The sequence below is a fragment of the Peromyscus leucopus genome, chromosome 9 (genome assembly GCF_004664715.2).
Source record: "Peromyscus leucopus breed LL Stock chromosome 9, UCI_PerLeu_2.1, whole genome shotgun sequence".
NCBI classification, from domain to species: domain Eukaryota; kingdom Metazoa; phylum Chordata; class Mammalia; order Rodentia; family Cricetidae; genus Peromyscus; species Peromyscus leucopus.
The window spans coordinates 107,020,686-107,034,669 of NC_051070.1; the positions used below are offsets into that span (position 1 = coordinate 107,020,686).

Consider the following 13,984-nt stretch of genomic DNA (forward strand, 5'->3'; position numbering starts at 1 on the left):
TCTACTTTCCGTTCCCAGCCCTTCCCCTATCCCCAGAGCCTCATTCCTGGTCTCTTCAGCTCTCAGAACTGTTTCCATCTTCAAGGGTCATTCAAGTTCAGCAGGACCTGGCCACACGAGCTCTGGTGGTAGGCAGCTTGCTCCTCTGGCTTCCTGCCATCCTACCTCACTTACCCCTGAATTCACTCATTGACTCATCCATCAAGGATATGAAAATTATTGCTATGTGGTAAGCCGGCAAGCTAATGGGGAAGGACCTGCACTGTCATAGAGGAGCCTCGAGTCTGCCGAGAAAGTCCGGCAAAGGGCTCACACTAAGGTCACATGACAGGTGGTCTGGACTGATGTGGGAGCCCTGGGGCCGAGGGCCTTCTTAGAGGAGATGATGTGTGGATTGCTCCTTGCTAGTAAAGGCAAGCCTCAGTGTGGGGAGGACAGGCACTGTGGGAAGGGGGCCAATGAGTAGGTGAGGACCAGGGAGAATGGCAGAGACTGTTTTAGAAGGCCCATAGATACAGGACAAGGCATTGGGGGAGCTAAGGATGCTGATAAGAGACAGTTGACACACAGAGGTGGCCTGGGTCCCCAGATTAAAGCATTTCAGCCACTAAGTGGGCCTGTGGGCGAGATGTGTACTGGCTAGCAAGAACGAACACCAGCATCTACCTGCATCCTTTGTAGGGTCTCTCCCCGACTCTGTATACAGAACAAGCAGGGAGGCCACCTACCGATCGCAGTCCCAGCAGACTTGTCCATTTCCAGCACTTGAGCTCCTCCAACACCTGCAAAGAAAGAATCCCAAGCCTCGTCAGAAACACACAGCCAGGGCTGGGGGATCCCTCGGTGTGAGGGCAATTGCTACATAAGCATGAGAACCCAAGTTCAATCCCCAGCACCTACACTTTAAAAGGGAGGGGAGGCATGGTCACACATATGCCTGTAACCGGTGTTGTAGTAGTAGGTCAGAGACAGAATGGCTACTGGGTCTTACTGGCTATCAGCACAGCTCTAGGGTCAGTAAGGACCCCCCTGTGGTGGTTTGAAAGAAAATGGTCCCCAAAGGGAATGGCACTATTAGGTGTGGCCTTGTTGGAGTAAGTGTGGCCTTGTTGAAGGAAGTGTGTCACTGTGAGGGTGGTCTTTGAGGTCTCCCATGCTCACGCTATGCCCAGTGTCATAGTTCACTTCCTGTTGCCTGAGGATCAAGATGTAGGACTCTCAGCTCCTTTTCCAGTACCACATCTGCTGCATGCTACCATGTCCTACCATGACGATAATGAACTCAACCTCTGAAACTGTAAGCCAGCCCCACTTAAATGTTTCCCTTTGTAAGAGTTGCCCTGGCCATGGTGTCTCTTCACAGCAATAGAAACCCTAACTAAGACACCCCGTCTCAAGGAAGCAGGCAGAGTGATAGAACAAATGTACCCAATGTCCTCTTCTGGCCTTCACATAAATATGCACAAGTGCATGCCTGCATACCCCTAGAGTGCACACGAGTGCACACACACACACGTGCACGCACACACGTATATATCACACACACTAAAAATAACAAAAAGAAGCCCACCACTGCTGGGGACAGAGGGCAGAGCTCCAGCTGGGAGGTTGTTGGCAAATAATTCCTCTTCACCTTGACTACCACCCTCAAGAACTCAATGGTTTTCTGGCTGCCACAGAGTCTCAGGGCCTTCCTGAGAGGCTCAAGCTTTCCCCAAAGCCCAGTTGAGGAATAAGGTCCTGCTGGGCTCAGCACACTGTTGTGAGTGGTTTCTAAGACCCCTATGCTGACCCCAGCCTACATCCTGGCCACTCTCACCACCTCTTGTAGTCTACCCAGGCGTCTTCTGCCATTAGGCCTCTCCCTCTGTCTGGTCCCTGCTGCTCCCCCCACTCTGCTCTATGTTATTTCTTCCCTGGCTCTCCACACCCAGGTGAGCTGCCCCTTCTGGGACCTCAACAGCCCTGTGCTTCCTCAACCTAACTGACTAAGTCACTACTAACTCAACATTTACATACTGATGCTGTGCATTGGGTACCACGCTAGTAGCTTCTCAGCTAGGTATCGGAATGTGTCTTGGTGATCTCCCACTGTCTGCACAGGAGTGTCCAGAGTTTGACACAGCATCTGACACGTAGGAAGTATCAACAGACGTCGATGAATGAGTGAATGAATGATAGAGACGGTAAAGTAAGGCCACCATGCAGAGATGCCTCATGAATCTGGTGATTCCAGCCAGGACTTGGAGACCCCATTCAGTAGCAAACTGGTGGTCCCACAAACAGGCTACATAAGATTGTGGGCCTTGGAAAAGGTGGTCAATCCTCAGTCACTTATTCTGAGACAGATGTGTGCAGTCCAGTTGGTCATATATTTAATACAATAATCACTCTGTGACATGGGCCCTGTGCTTATCACAATTTGATGAATGGGGAGGGAGCCAGAAATACTGAGGACTTAAAAATGTGCCCAAAGACCAAACAAAGTAGAAAGAGGCAGGGCTGCCCTGGGAGCCCAGAAGCCAATGTACCATATCTGCAGGAAATATAGTCCAAGACTCCCCATGGGCAACTAAAACCACAGAGTCCAAAACTCTACATGCACCTTCTCTCCTACATATATACCTAGATATAAAAAATATTTACAATAATAGCCAATAATAAAGTAGGATGATCATGATGATATACTATAAAAAGTTATTTAGAATGTATGAAGTGTTCATTTCAGGAATTTTCCCGTTAAGCTTTTCAGATTATGATAGACTGCAGATGATTGAAACTCCAGTAGATAAAACCAACGACAATGGGGGACATAATTCCATCCAGGCCATTGGCCAAGCAGGCCTCAGCCTCAGCTCATGCACCTCAGTGGGCCTCCCATGGGCAAGAACAGGTGGCCTGGGCCCTTCCCACCTGAGCTCCCAGGAGGTTGACTCCTGACTCCTAGGGGTGGAAAGGACAGAGACTCTGATTCCCCAATCAGCAAAGACCTTTTCCGCTCACCCATGACCATTGACCACCCTCAGTGACACTCAGCACAATGTATGAAGCCAGAACTACAGGAAGGAAGGACAAAGGTGTTCTTTGTTTAGTGGGAAAGGGAATCATCGTAACAGACCATCGTAAACAGGATTTATTTTGAAAGATTGGCTTCACTTTTAATTGTGTGTATAGGTATGTGTCTGTGTGGGGGCACACGCATGTGTAAGGTTAAGGAGTCCAGTAGAAGGTGTCAGATCCCCTGTAGCCGGGGGGTACAGGCACATATGAGCTGCCTGGCCTGGGTGCTGAGAACTCAGCTCGGGTCCTCTGGATCTTGACCAGTGAGCTTCTCCCCAGCTCCTAGTTTGAAGTTGTATCTCACCCACGGATGGGTGAACGAAGCCTGGGGATTCTGAAGCAAAAGCTCACAGACTTGTTCTGACCACAGCTCCTTTTGGAGACAGACAGAGGTGTCTTTTCTACAGAACTCAAGCTTGCACACACGTGTGCGCGTGCACACACGTACACTCGCACGCACGCACGCACGCACGCACACGTGCCTGTGCACACACGTACCACTACATATAATGACCTTGATTTTCTCTGATGGACGAGGCCCCCAATAAACTCCACTGCATTAACATTTCCTTAAATTAAGCCTGCTAGCTTGAACCACTCGTGGACCTGTAAAAGACCTGGAACTGTACTGAAGGACTGTGGTCAAGAGAAGGATTTCAGGCAGATGCTCTGGCCTCAGCTACGCTGCTGTGTTCACATTGAGCCACACCCTCTGCCTACAGAAAGGCCTCTTTCTGTCTGTACTGGACAGAAGGTAGGAGCCAGGGAAGTCATCTTCTAGGGAGGACAGGCCTCTAGGGGTCAGCCTGCTTTTGCTGCCCAATCATTGGGTCTTCCCTCTGGTGACCATAGCTCTTAATGGGAGCATTTGTTGTGAATACTTTGCACCAGCCTCAGATGAAACTGACAAGGAAATCAGGACACACTTGAGAAAGCCGGATGCAGAGCCAATAGCCACAGCCACAGGCTGCGACAGGGCGGCTCAGACCGCTGGGGAAGGGTGAGAGACAGAGGAGGGGAGGCCCAGTGGCAGCCCCAAGCCCTCCCTGCCCAGGCATCCCAGACAGCAGCCTGGTCCTGCCCTCTCCAGCTCTCATCCTAGTCAGCAGTACTGTCTGGGGTCACCTTGTCCTGAACACTGGGCTCCTTCTGTGTTGCACAAATTGTTAGAGGGTCTTATTAATAAAAACAAACCTGGAGCCAGGTATTGGGGTGAATGCTGGAAGATCAGAGAAGCAGAACAAGCCACAGCCACCTCACTTGGCCAGTTTCTCAGCTGATCCTGCTTCCTCAGACTGGAAGCCTCTGAGTCCTCATCCAAGTGGATCTCAGCTGAACGGCTACTCAAAGGCCTAAAAGCTTAACCAGCTCTAGCTCCTGGTCCTCACGCCTTATATACCTTTCTGCTTCCTGCCATCACTTCCTGGGATTAAAGGCGTGTGTCACTATGCCTGGCTATTTCCAGTGTGGCCTTGAACTCACAGAGATCCATGCCTCCAGAAGGCTAGGATTAAAGGTGTATGTGCCACCATTTTCTGGCCTCTATATCTAGTGGCTGTTCTGTTCTCTGACCCCAGATAAGTTTATTAGGGTGCACAATATATTGGGAGACACAATATATCACATTTCCCCTATTTTGTCTAAAATAAGAAAAGGTTACAGTCAAGAATTACATTAACAATGTCTAGTCCATTATCATTTGACAGATTCAGACAAAAAAAACCCCTCCATTATATACATTAACAATGTCTAGTCCATTATCATTTGACGAATTCAGATAGCAATTTTCATTACTTATCCTATTTAAAACAAGTAGTTCCTTTTTAAAAGTAGATTCAATAATCTCCCTTTTTATCTTATCATATTCATATTCTTTTTTTAAGTAGATCCAAAAATCTACTGTTTATCTTATCATTTCTATATCTTCCCTTTTTTCAGAGTAGATTCAATGATCTACTTTTCTGTATTTTTTTTCTTTTTCTTTTTTTAAACAAGAACCCTGTATCTAATCTCCTTTGTTTAGCTTTTTTTTTTACCATTAACAATTAACAACTTATAACCAACCATCATAAACAATAGCAATTATCCACAAGCCATTGAATAACCAAAAAAACACCTACCCCACCTCTTGGGAATGTGGGCGTCGTTTTCTTATAATTACTTCCTGCTTTCTGGGGGCGAAGACATCTTTAGGGAATCCTGAAAAGAAATTTTTTGGGTTAACTGTCAGATCTGGGAGAGGTAGCTCTGTCATTTGTTGTCCAGTCTCTACACAATGGGAAAATGTAGGACTCGTCTCAAGTCCTTGCTCGAGTAGTCTGTGAATCTGGATCATCTCAGCTAGCCATCTCAAAATTGTCCTGAGCAGTTTGTAGTACAAAGTTGATCTTTCCATGGTGTTAATCAGCTTAATGGCTTTACCATAGTCCATGTGGAATCATCGTTGTGGGGTCCCATCATCCTTTTGAAGATTTCAAAGTTGCTGTTAGACATGGTCATGGTTCCCTCCTCTCAGAACCATGAATGTTCTTCCCTAGAAGAGAATATCTTCACAGCAACTTCCTCTCCCCACCATTTGCCTTGCCAAACTTTTCCAAACTGACCTTTGCCGATGCTTTCTTGTAACACGATGGTCCAGGCAATTCTTCTCTGAACAAGCAGTAGTAAACCCTTTGTCCCAGGAAGCAGCATCACCAACACGAAGAGAAGCAGCCAGCAACTTGGAGCAGCAGCCACTGCCTCCAAGGTCCCACTGCCACTGTTTGTGGTTCGGCCCCAGCCACAGCTTCTCCTTAGCAAACCTCCTAGGCCGGCCTCAAACTCGGGATCCTCCTGCCTCTGCCTCCTTCAGTAAATCTAACCAGTGTGCCACCACAATCGGCAATGTGTAGCTCGGGTCTCAGCTGGGGCCCACAAGGCCACAGGGAAGCAGCTTTTTCATGAATTCGTACCACGAATGTTGGGCACCAGATGTAACTCGAATCTTAAAAGGTCTTATTAATAAAATCAAACCTGAAGCCAGGTATTGGGGTGAATGTTGGAAGATCAGAGAAGCAGAACAAGCCAGAGCTAACCTCGCTTGGCCAATTTCTCAGCTAATCCTGTTTCCTCAGCCTCTGAGTCCTCATCCAAATGGATCTCAGCTGAACTGCTGCTAAAAGCTTAAAAGCTAAACCAGGCTCTAGTTCCTGGTCCTCACACCTTATATACCTTTCTGCTTCCTGCCATCACTTCCTGTGATTAAAAGTGTTAGTCACCATGCCTGGCTGTTTCCAGTGTGGCTTTGAACTCACAGAGATCTGGATGAATCTCTGCCTCTAGAATACTAGGATTAAACGTGTGTGTGTGTGTGTGTGTGTGTGTGTGTGTGCGCGCGCGCGCGCGCACACGCGCGCGCCACCATTTTCTGGCCTCTATATCTAGTGGCTGTTCTGTTCTGACCCCCAGATAAGTTTATTAGGGTGCACAATATATTGGGGGACACACTATATCACCACACTTCTGCTGGGTCCCAAGGCAGGAATCCATGCCTCGTAGTCAGCTCAGCCCTTTGCAAGTTCCTGAGACACCATCCTCTCTGTACTATGCTCAGATCGCCTCTAAGCCTTGAGGCTTTCCACTAATTTCTGGAGTTTCCAGTTGGGGACTTCGTCCCTTAGGTCTGCATTACTGCTGAGCAGATACATTCCTGGAGACAAATTTAGGGATCGAGCTGTGCACTGGAGCAATAATCCCTGCTAGCCAGCCCTCTGGCCACTCGGCGGCAGCCTTTCCCCTCCTCAGGGAGAAAAATCCTCCTGATCTGCCTTAGCTCCTTTGCTCTCTCTGTCTCACTGGGAGGTCTAACCCTGCTCTCTAATGAGCCCCTGGGTGAGGATCTATCCACCAGGCGACCTGCCTCCTGCTCCGGTCACGAGCTGGAGGAGTCCCTCTTGGGCTGTAGACCCTCAGCAAGCCCCCGGCTCTGCAAAGTAGCTGGAGGATGGATGGCCCTAGCAGGGCTTGTCTTCCAGCACGGCCAGAGGACTGCAGGATGCCTTGCTCTGCGCTGGGATGTGAGACCCTAGGGGGAAGCCCGAGCAAAGCCAGTAGAAGCTTCTGCCTACATGCGCTGCAGGAGTCCTTGCAATGCTGGGGCAGGGCACAGTACTGGAACAGGCTCCAAGACTCTCAAGCAATCCAGAGAGGCTGGGCCCGGATGCATGTGTCATGACTGATGTCCCTAAGGCAAATGTTACCTGCTACCACTCGCCCCAGGAGCCTGGTTGAGTGCTCCCCCCTCTCTATCTCTCTCTCTGTCTCTCTGTGTGTCTGTCTGTCTCTCTCTGTCTCTCTGTGTGTCTCTCTGTCTGTCTGTCTCTGTCTCTGTCTCTGTCTCTGTCTCTGTCTCTCTCTCTCACACACACACACACACACACACACACACACAGTGACCCAGCACTGTCCCTGATGAGCTGGGTACAGAGGTGAGCTAGCCTCTGCTGCTGCCTTCTAGAGGGACTTGCTAAGACCCTGAGGCTTTCCAGAGAAGCGGCCCACACAGCCTCCAGGACTGGTTAGGTGGCATCCTGCACATAAGAACTCTCTTTCAGAGGAACTTACATCAAGACACTCAGTGATCTCTATGGTGATATTTTCTTTGTGCTGAAGTGTGATATTTGTATGTTAATAAATGAAGTTTTTCTGGAGATATGAGGTCATAGCCAGCCAGGAACAGCAGTCAGGCAGTGATAGCCCACACCCTTAATCCGACCACACAGCAGGCAGAGTCTCTGTGTGGTCAAAGACACAGCCAAGCATGGTGACACAAACCTTTAATCCCAGTACCAATCATAGAGACCTGGAGGTCTGCATAGACAGGCAGTGACAAGGAGGTCATGTGGTTGGGTTTAGAGCCAATGAGAAGGCAGAACAGAAATGCAATAAAAAGATAAGTCAGGCAGGAAGAAACTCTCTCTGGGGAAGCAACAGTGGTTGAGGTGGTTAAGATAAGGTAGTCGTGACTCTCTAATCTCTTAGGCTATTTACCTCTGTATTTGGCTCTGTGTTTCTTATTTACAAAGACTGTTTAGAAATTCATCTACAGGTCTCTCTACACCCCAGTTAGGCTTGATGCTCTGCCCATATCAAAGCAACTTCAGATAAATTTGATGAGGGCATGAACAGAGCAGTCTCCCTGCAGCCCCCCAGCCCTGCAGCCCCCCTGCACTGCAGGTGGCTTCCAATACTGCAAGAGTAAATGGCTCTTGAGCTAGGGGTGTAGGTAAGTGGGTGGTAGAGCACTTCCTTGGCATGCATGAAGTCCCACATCACATTGTCAGCACTGAAAAGGGGGAGGAGACCAGAGTAAATGGCTCTACCAAGTGGCTTAGCCTCTCCTCAAGCAGAAGAGGATGGGCCTGCCTCAGGAGAGCCAAGAAGAGTGAGCCCAAGGCATAGTCTGGACTTGCCCATCTCTGTTGGAATCTGACCCGCTGAAAGCCCATCCCTGGCATCCGGGCTTCTTTGTGCTGTCCACCTGTTGGGTCCACCCTCACTGGGGGCTAGCATTCCCTGCCACCTTATTTGGGCAGAATCAGGGTGTGTGATTCCCAGTTGTGGGCTAGTCGCCATGTGTCATTCTATAAGTATCTGAGCTAAAAATAGGGGTGGACGCCCTAAGTGTTTGTCAACTGATGCCTGGCCACATTCATCTTGGTACTTAAACATTGCAGGGTGGGTGGTGGGTCCTAACTTTAGATCTCATGAATTCCGACATTCCCAGCTAGAGGAAATGGACCTCAGATGTCAAGACCAGCATCCATCCTGTCATTAAAGAGTCCGCAGACAAACAAGGAACCAGTAGCAGGCCAATCCAAAGTGCCCTGAGGAGATCATGAGCTGCCAAAGAGTGAGCAGGGAGACTCAAATAAATGTCTGCCACCATCCTTGGTCCCTTGTCTGTTAGTAATATCTTGCTGTTCTTCTGGGGAGCTACTTTACATGATTCTTATCAGGGGAAGACTGGCTCCAGGATGGCCTTGCAAACCATACTCATCACTAACTTAGAGGATAGCCCTAATATATCATCAAGGAAAATCAGGCTGTGGAGTGAGGTGGGAATGGAGAACACCAGCTGAAGTGGGGAACTACTTAGGATAGCTGCAGATAAGCCTGGTGAGAGCAAGCCAGCAGAGCAAGCTCTTACCACCCCTGGGCCTTTACAGATGCTGTGGCCTTGGTACAGTGCTTTCCCTTGTCCTGATGTTCCTCATCACCTCTAAGAATTAGCACAAAAGTCACCTCTAGAAGTCCTCGGGAAGTCTCTGCTGGTCCAGGCTCACTCCTGCCCCCTCCTCAGACCTCTCCCCTTGTGACTTGCTTTGTACCCGTTGTACCAGCGGTACCAATGAGACACGAAGAGCTATTTTCCCAGGGCCAGGATGATAGCTGAACCCCCTTGGAACTTGGATTCCTACCCCAGCTGTCAGAGAACAACCGAAGAAGGAAGAGCCCTCAGCTGACCCAGCCATCGCTCCAAAGCCACTCAGTGTGAACCCAGAAGGAGCTTGACGTCGTGAAGTGATAAGATCAAGTTTGTGAAAAGCGAAGTCGAGTTCAACCACAGAGACAAATGAGCGATAGCATCGCATGTGTGACTCTGAGCCTGGGAACGGCTACCAAGAACACCTCCATCTTCTGCAGTGGGCTGGGTCCTCAGGAGCCTGGGGCATGCCGGCACATGGCTGGAGCTGTGTAGCAGTTGAAAGAGGCTCAGAGAGGACCCCGGGAATGCAAAAATCAAAGGGGCAATCCAGCTGGGCTTCACGCCACTGTTTGATCCTGAGCCTTGCTCTTCTCCTGGGAAAATGGGGACGTAAGACGCTGGTATATAAGAAGTGCTTGCCAGAGACACAGCTTTCCTCCCTGAGCTTGGAGGTCAGAGCAGAGCACAAAGCGTGCTTTTTACGTCAGCCTGTTTGGGTGGTGTGAGCGCGGCAGCCGTTCCTTCCTGGCCACTCATGAGCCAGTGGGCATCTAAGAAAAACAAGGCCAGCAGCTCGGTCCCTCTGAGCCCTCCTCGGGGCTGTTTGAATGAACCCGACAGAGACACACGTCTGCCATGACGTGGTATGTCTCAGCCTTTGTCCCGGTAGAACACTGGGGACACGGTATCTGGCCTTGGCTTTGTGGTCTTTCCCCTCCCACCGTCTGCGTGGCTTCCACTGAGGTCTAGAATTTGCTGTGATGGCACAACTTGCAGAAACCTCGGGCGCCCCATCACGAGCCCCAAAACCACCAGAAGCAGCTTTTCCTGGGTCCCCCTCTCTCTCATCACAGCCAGACCTTAGCCGACAAACTAAGTAAACAGGATATCCCCACATCCTCTGCACGCTCTTCATACCCCAGTCTTTCTCTGGGACCAAGGACCCAGATTGGAGATAGAGCTGCGTGGATCCGAGCAAGAGAAAACACGGTAGAGAAGAGGGGGCAAGCAGAGAGGGCTACAGGCAGCAAGGGGCACAATGGCTGCCCCCCCCCCCGGGACCCGGGGAGCCCTAACTGTGGAAAGAGTCCCCAGGGACTCAGAGCAATCTCTTGATCCACACACCTAGCCAAGCCCTTGGACTTGAGACCCAGGAAGACGGGCAGTGAGTGGGTATGGTCTTACACAGGAACTCTGACTGTACATTTAGTCCACAGTGATTGGCCAGCAAAGAGGGACAAGGGGACACACAACCCTGCTGGGGTGTTGGGACACTTCTACAAGCTTTCAGTTTAATTAAAGACGGGAGGGCCAATGGGAACCCAGGAAAAGGGTGGGAGGGGTGGAGGGCAGAGCGGGAGGAGGAGGCAGGGATGAGGGCCAGGAGGCTTGGGAGGGGACTGAGAGTGTGAGAACCAAAGAGCTCTCAGGGCACTGACATAGAGGCTGTTATGAGTGTCCTCAAGCAAGTATGGGGACAGTCCCACAGGTCACCTTTGATGATCCGTGTTACTAAGTTGTCCACAGCAGTCCCAAGGGCCAGAGGGCATGGTCTTGCCCATGTTTTGTCCAGCTAGGATGCAGATGCCCTGGGCAGGAGTGAGAAGCAGGAAGCTGTAGAAGGCCACCCAACCAACGAGGAGGCCAAGGGAGGCCATGAAACATGAGCAAGTGCCTCCACCTTCCAGAAATAGCACCATAATTAAGAGGGGAATGATAACAGTGGGTGACCAGACAGCATCAAAACTTGGGCCCACATTGTTTTCCTGAGCAATCTTGGCTAATTAATTCTTAAAGATTCACACACTGGGATCCAAACACTCAGCTTCCAGAAGCCAAAGCAATCGATATCTTCTCAGACTAATGGAGGGGCTGGAGGTGGGAGCTGGCTTGGGACTGAATGAGAACTTCTGCAAAACTGGGGAGTCCTGGGTGGGTCTGGGTTCATTCTTACCAGGAGGTGAAGACATGTACCAAACCACACCTAGCAAGGAGGTGGGTGCAAGTCTCGAGTGAGGGGGACAGACACTGGAGGAAAGGGAGCCTGGTGGAGGCTAGAAAGGAGGGCAGTGTCCTCCAAGGGATTCTGACCCTCAGCAGGCCCACACTCACTAGGGAGAAGGTTTGTCACATCTCCAAACCCATTAGTGAGTGCCTGAAAGCCTCCCCGTGACTCAGGGAGGGAAGAGGAGGCCACAGGTACAGAGGGGCACATGGAGGATACCATGGAACCAGGAATTCCCATTCTGCCACCCATCACTCTACCAGTGAATTTGGGCTGAGTATGGCAGTGTGTTGAGCTCAGGGCCACTGGCAGAGTGGGGCTGCGTGAATCCCCTGGCTGTGTGTGTGCCCTGAGCGAGAGGCAGGCAACAGCTGTCTTTGCACCTGTAAACACGCTACCCACTTAGACAGTGTCTTCTTCTTTCCTGGTGGCAGAAGGAGGGGCTCTTAAGGGAGTGCTCAGACTGGGAAGGACGGTCCTCCCAGGCAGGGCAAAGGGGACCAGTTTATGAACGGAGAAAGGTCTGCAAGCCCATCTTGGAGCTTCGGCTCAGAGCTGCCTTTGTGGGACTGTCTTGGCAGTGAGCAGGGAGGCAGGCTCAGTGCAGAATAACTAATTAATGATGGTAAAGTATCAGGAAAGAGGAAAGCGCTGCATAACCGCTAAGTGGTGGGGTTATTATTATTCATGCAATATTCATACTGTACTCTTCAGCCTTGGGAAGCTTTGCCTGGAGTCCTGAGGGACCTGCTGAGGGAAGCACATGCCCAGGCAGCAGAGCTGTGGGATGACAGCTGGCCTGGCCCACGAGAAGGGGCCACGACATTGCAGAGAAAGCAGCACCAAACAGCCCATATAGGAGTCCCAGGGTGAGGCTGCCAGCTACCCATCTGCCTCTATTTACCAAGAGAGGCTGTTGAGTAGGCCCTGCTAGGCACTGGGCATCTTGCACTAGGTATCTTTTTAAAGGCAACTCCTGATGTTTGCAGAACTCAGGGTGTGTCACATATTTAAATATTTAAGGTATAAATCAAGCCACTTGCTGTGTCTGCCTCACCCTACCCCTTCACTCAGAAACCCACACGCCCCTTCTGAAGAGAGTTTTGCTGTAATTCTTCCAGAGGCAGCATGGGCAGAGCAGGGAGAAGCCAGGCTTGGTCCCAGTTGCTTGGAATCCCAGAACCTCGAGACTGGAGATGGGGCTACTGGAGACAGATTCCTAACAGAGTCCCTTACCCAAGCTTGGCTTTCCCCTAGACTTCTGGATGTTGCTAAATCATGTTCCAGCCCCATCACTTGAAGAGAGGAGACCCTGCCCCCTGGGTATCTGGTCTGCTGGTGGCTGGAAAGAAAAGCAATCTCTCCTTCCCTCTCTCGCCTCCAGTTTTCATCTGTCTTAACATACGCCTTTGCTTTCATTTGGGTGCTCCCATGCCCACACATGCCCTTCCCCACAACTGAGTGCTGACCGAAGCCCTGAACTTTGCAAATATTTCCTAGCAAGATCAAGAAGAGAAAGTACCTTTGCATTGTACGTGCATGTGTGTCGATGCATGCATGTATGCATCTACATGTGTGTGTGCGCGCATGCGTGCGTGCGTGTGTGTGTGTGTGTGTGTGTGTGTGTGTGTGTGTGTTCATGTACATGTGTCTGCAGTATCGGGGGACAGAGTCCTCTCTGGTTGACTGTAATCCCAGGAAGAGACACAAACTGTTCAGGCTCATATGCCTGCATATGAGTGAACTTAGGCTTGAACCTGGGTCAGCCCAGCTCTGTGAATGTCTCACACTAGCATTGGGAGCCCAGACTGAAAGGACCTATCTTCTGGGGTCACACATTGCTCAGCAATCAGGGCTTGTCAATGTCACAGGAATCCCTCATGTCCAATGCCCCAGGATAGCTCAAGACTCTTCACCAAGTCTCTCCAGAATTCTTCCTAAGTCTGTTGAGCTGCCTGTGGCTGCTGCCGAGCAACATTGTGCCTGTCCTGCCAACATTATCCTCCAGTGGGGCTAGACCTTGACTGACCATCAGCTGTGACAGAAGTGACCGCTCAGACACACACTCAGCCCTGGTCTGTGCACCACTTCTTGTGGGAAGCATGAATGAGGGGTGCAATTGGGCCTCAAGGGGCCAGCCATGGCCCTGATGGCTCTGCACAGTTCTGGCCAGTCTTGGGGTAGGCACAGCTGGACTCCAGGCAGACCAAAGGAGTGAGCAAACCCAGCTTTCCTTGCTGAGACGCTAATGGAATCAAATTTAATAAAAAGATCAGTTGAAGCAATTCTGGTAGATAAATGAGGGTCTGGATGTGAGATTAGGAGGAAGCACAAATAGTTTAATTTGGGAGCTGGTGAGAAAGCTGACTGATTATTCATTTTCCCCCTTGTGGGGCGTTTCCTCCCCTTTGGGATGCCCTGGGATCAAGGGTGTATAGCTGATGGATATTTGG

At 50.4% G+C, this 13,984-nt stretch overlaps 1 protein-coding gene across 1 annotated transcript in view; it reads right to left on the bottom strand.

The window, feature by feature from the left end:
• Positions 1–5,197, bottom strand: part of Fam170b (family with sequence similarity 170 member B) — a gene marked incomplete at its 3' end in the record, with an annotated part of 41,649 nt that extends 36,452 nt beyond the window's left edge. Inside the window, exons 1-2 of the mRNA XM_037208723.1 lie at positions 5,181–5,197; positions 729–782 (exon numbers count right to left, since the gene is read on the bottom strand). The remainder of the gene's footprint in view (positions 1–728; positions 783–5,180) is intronic.
• Positions 5,198–13,984: the final 8,787 nt, after the last annotated feature.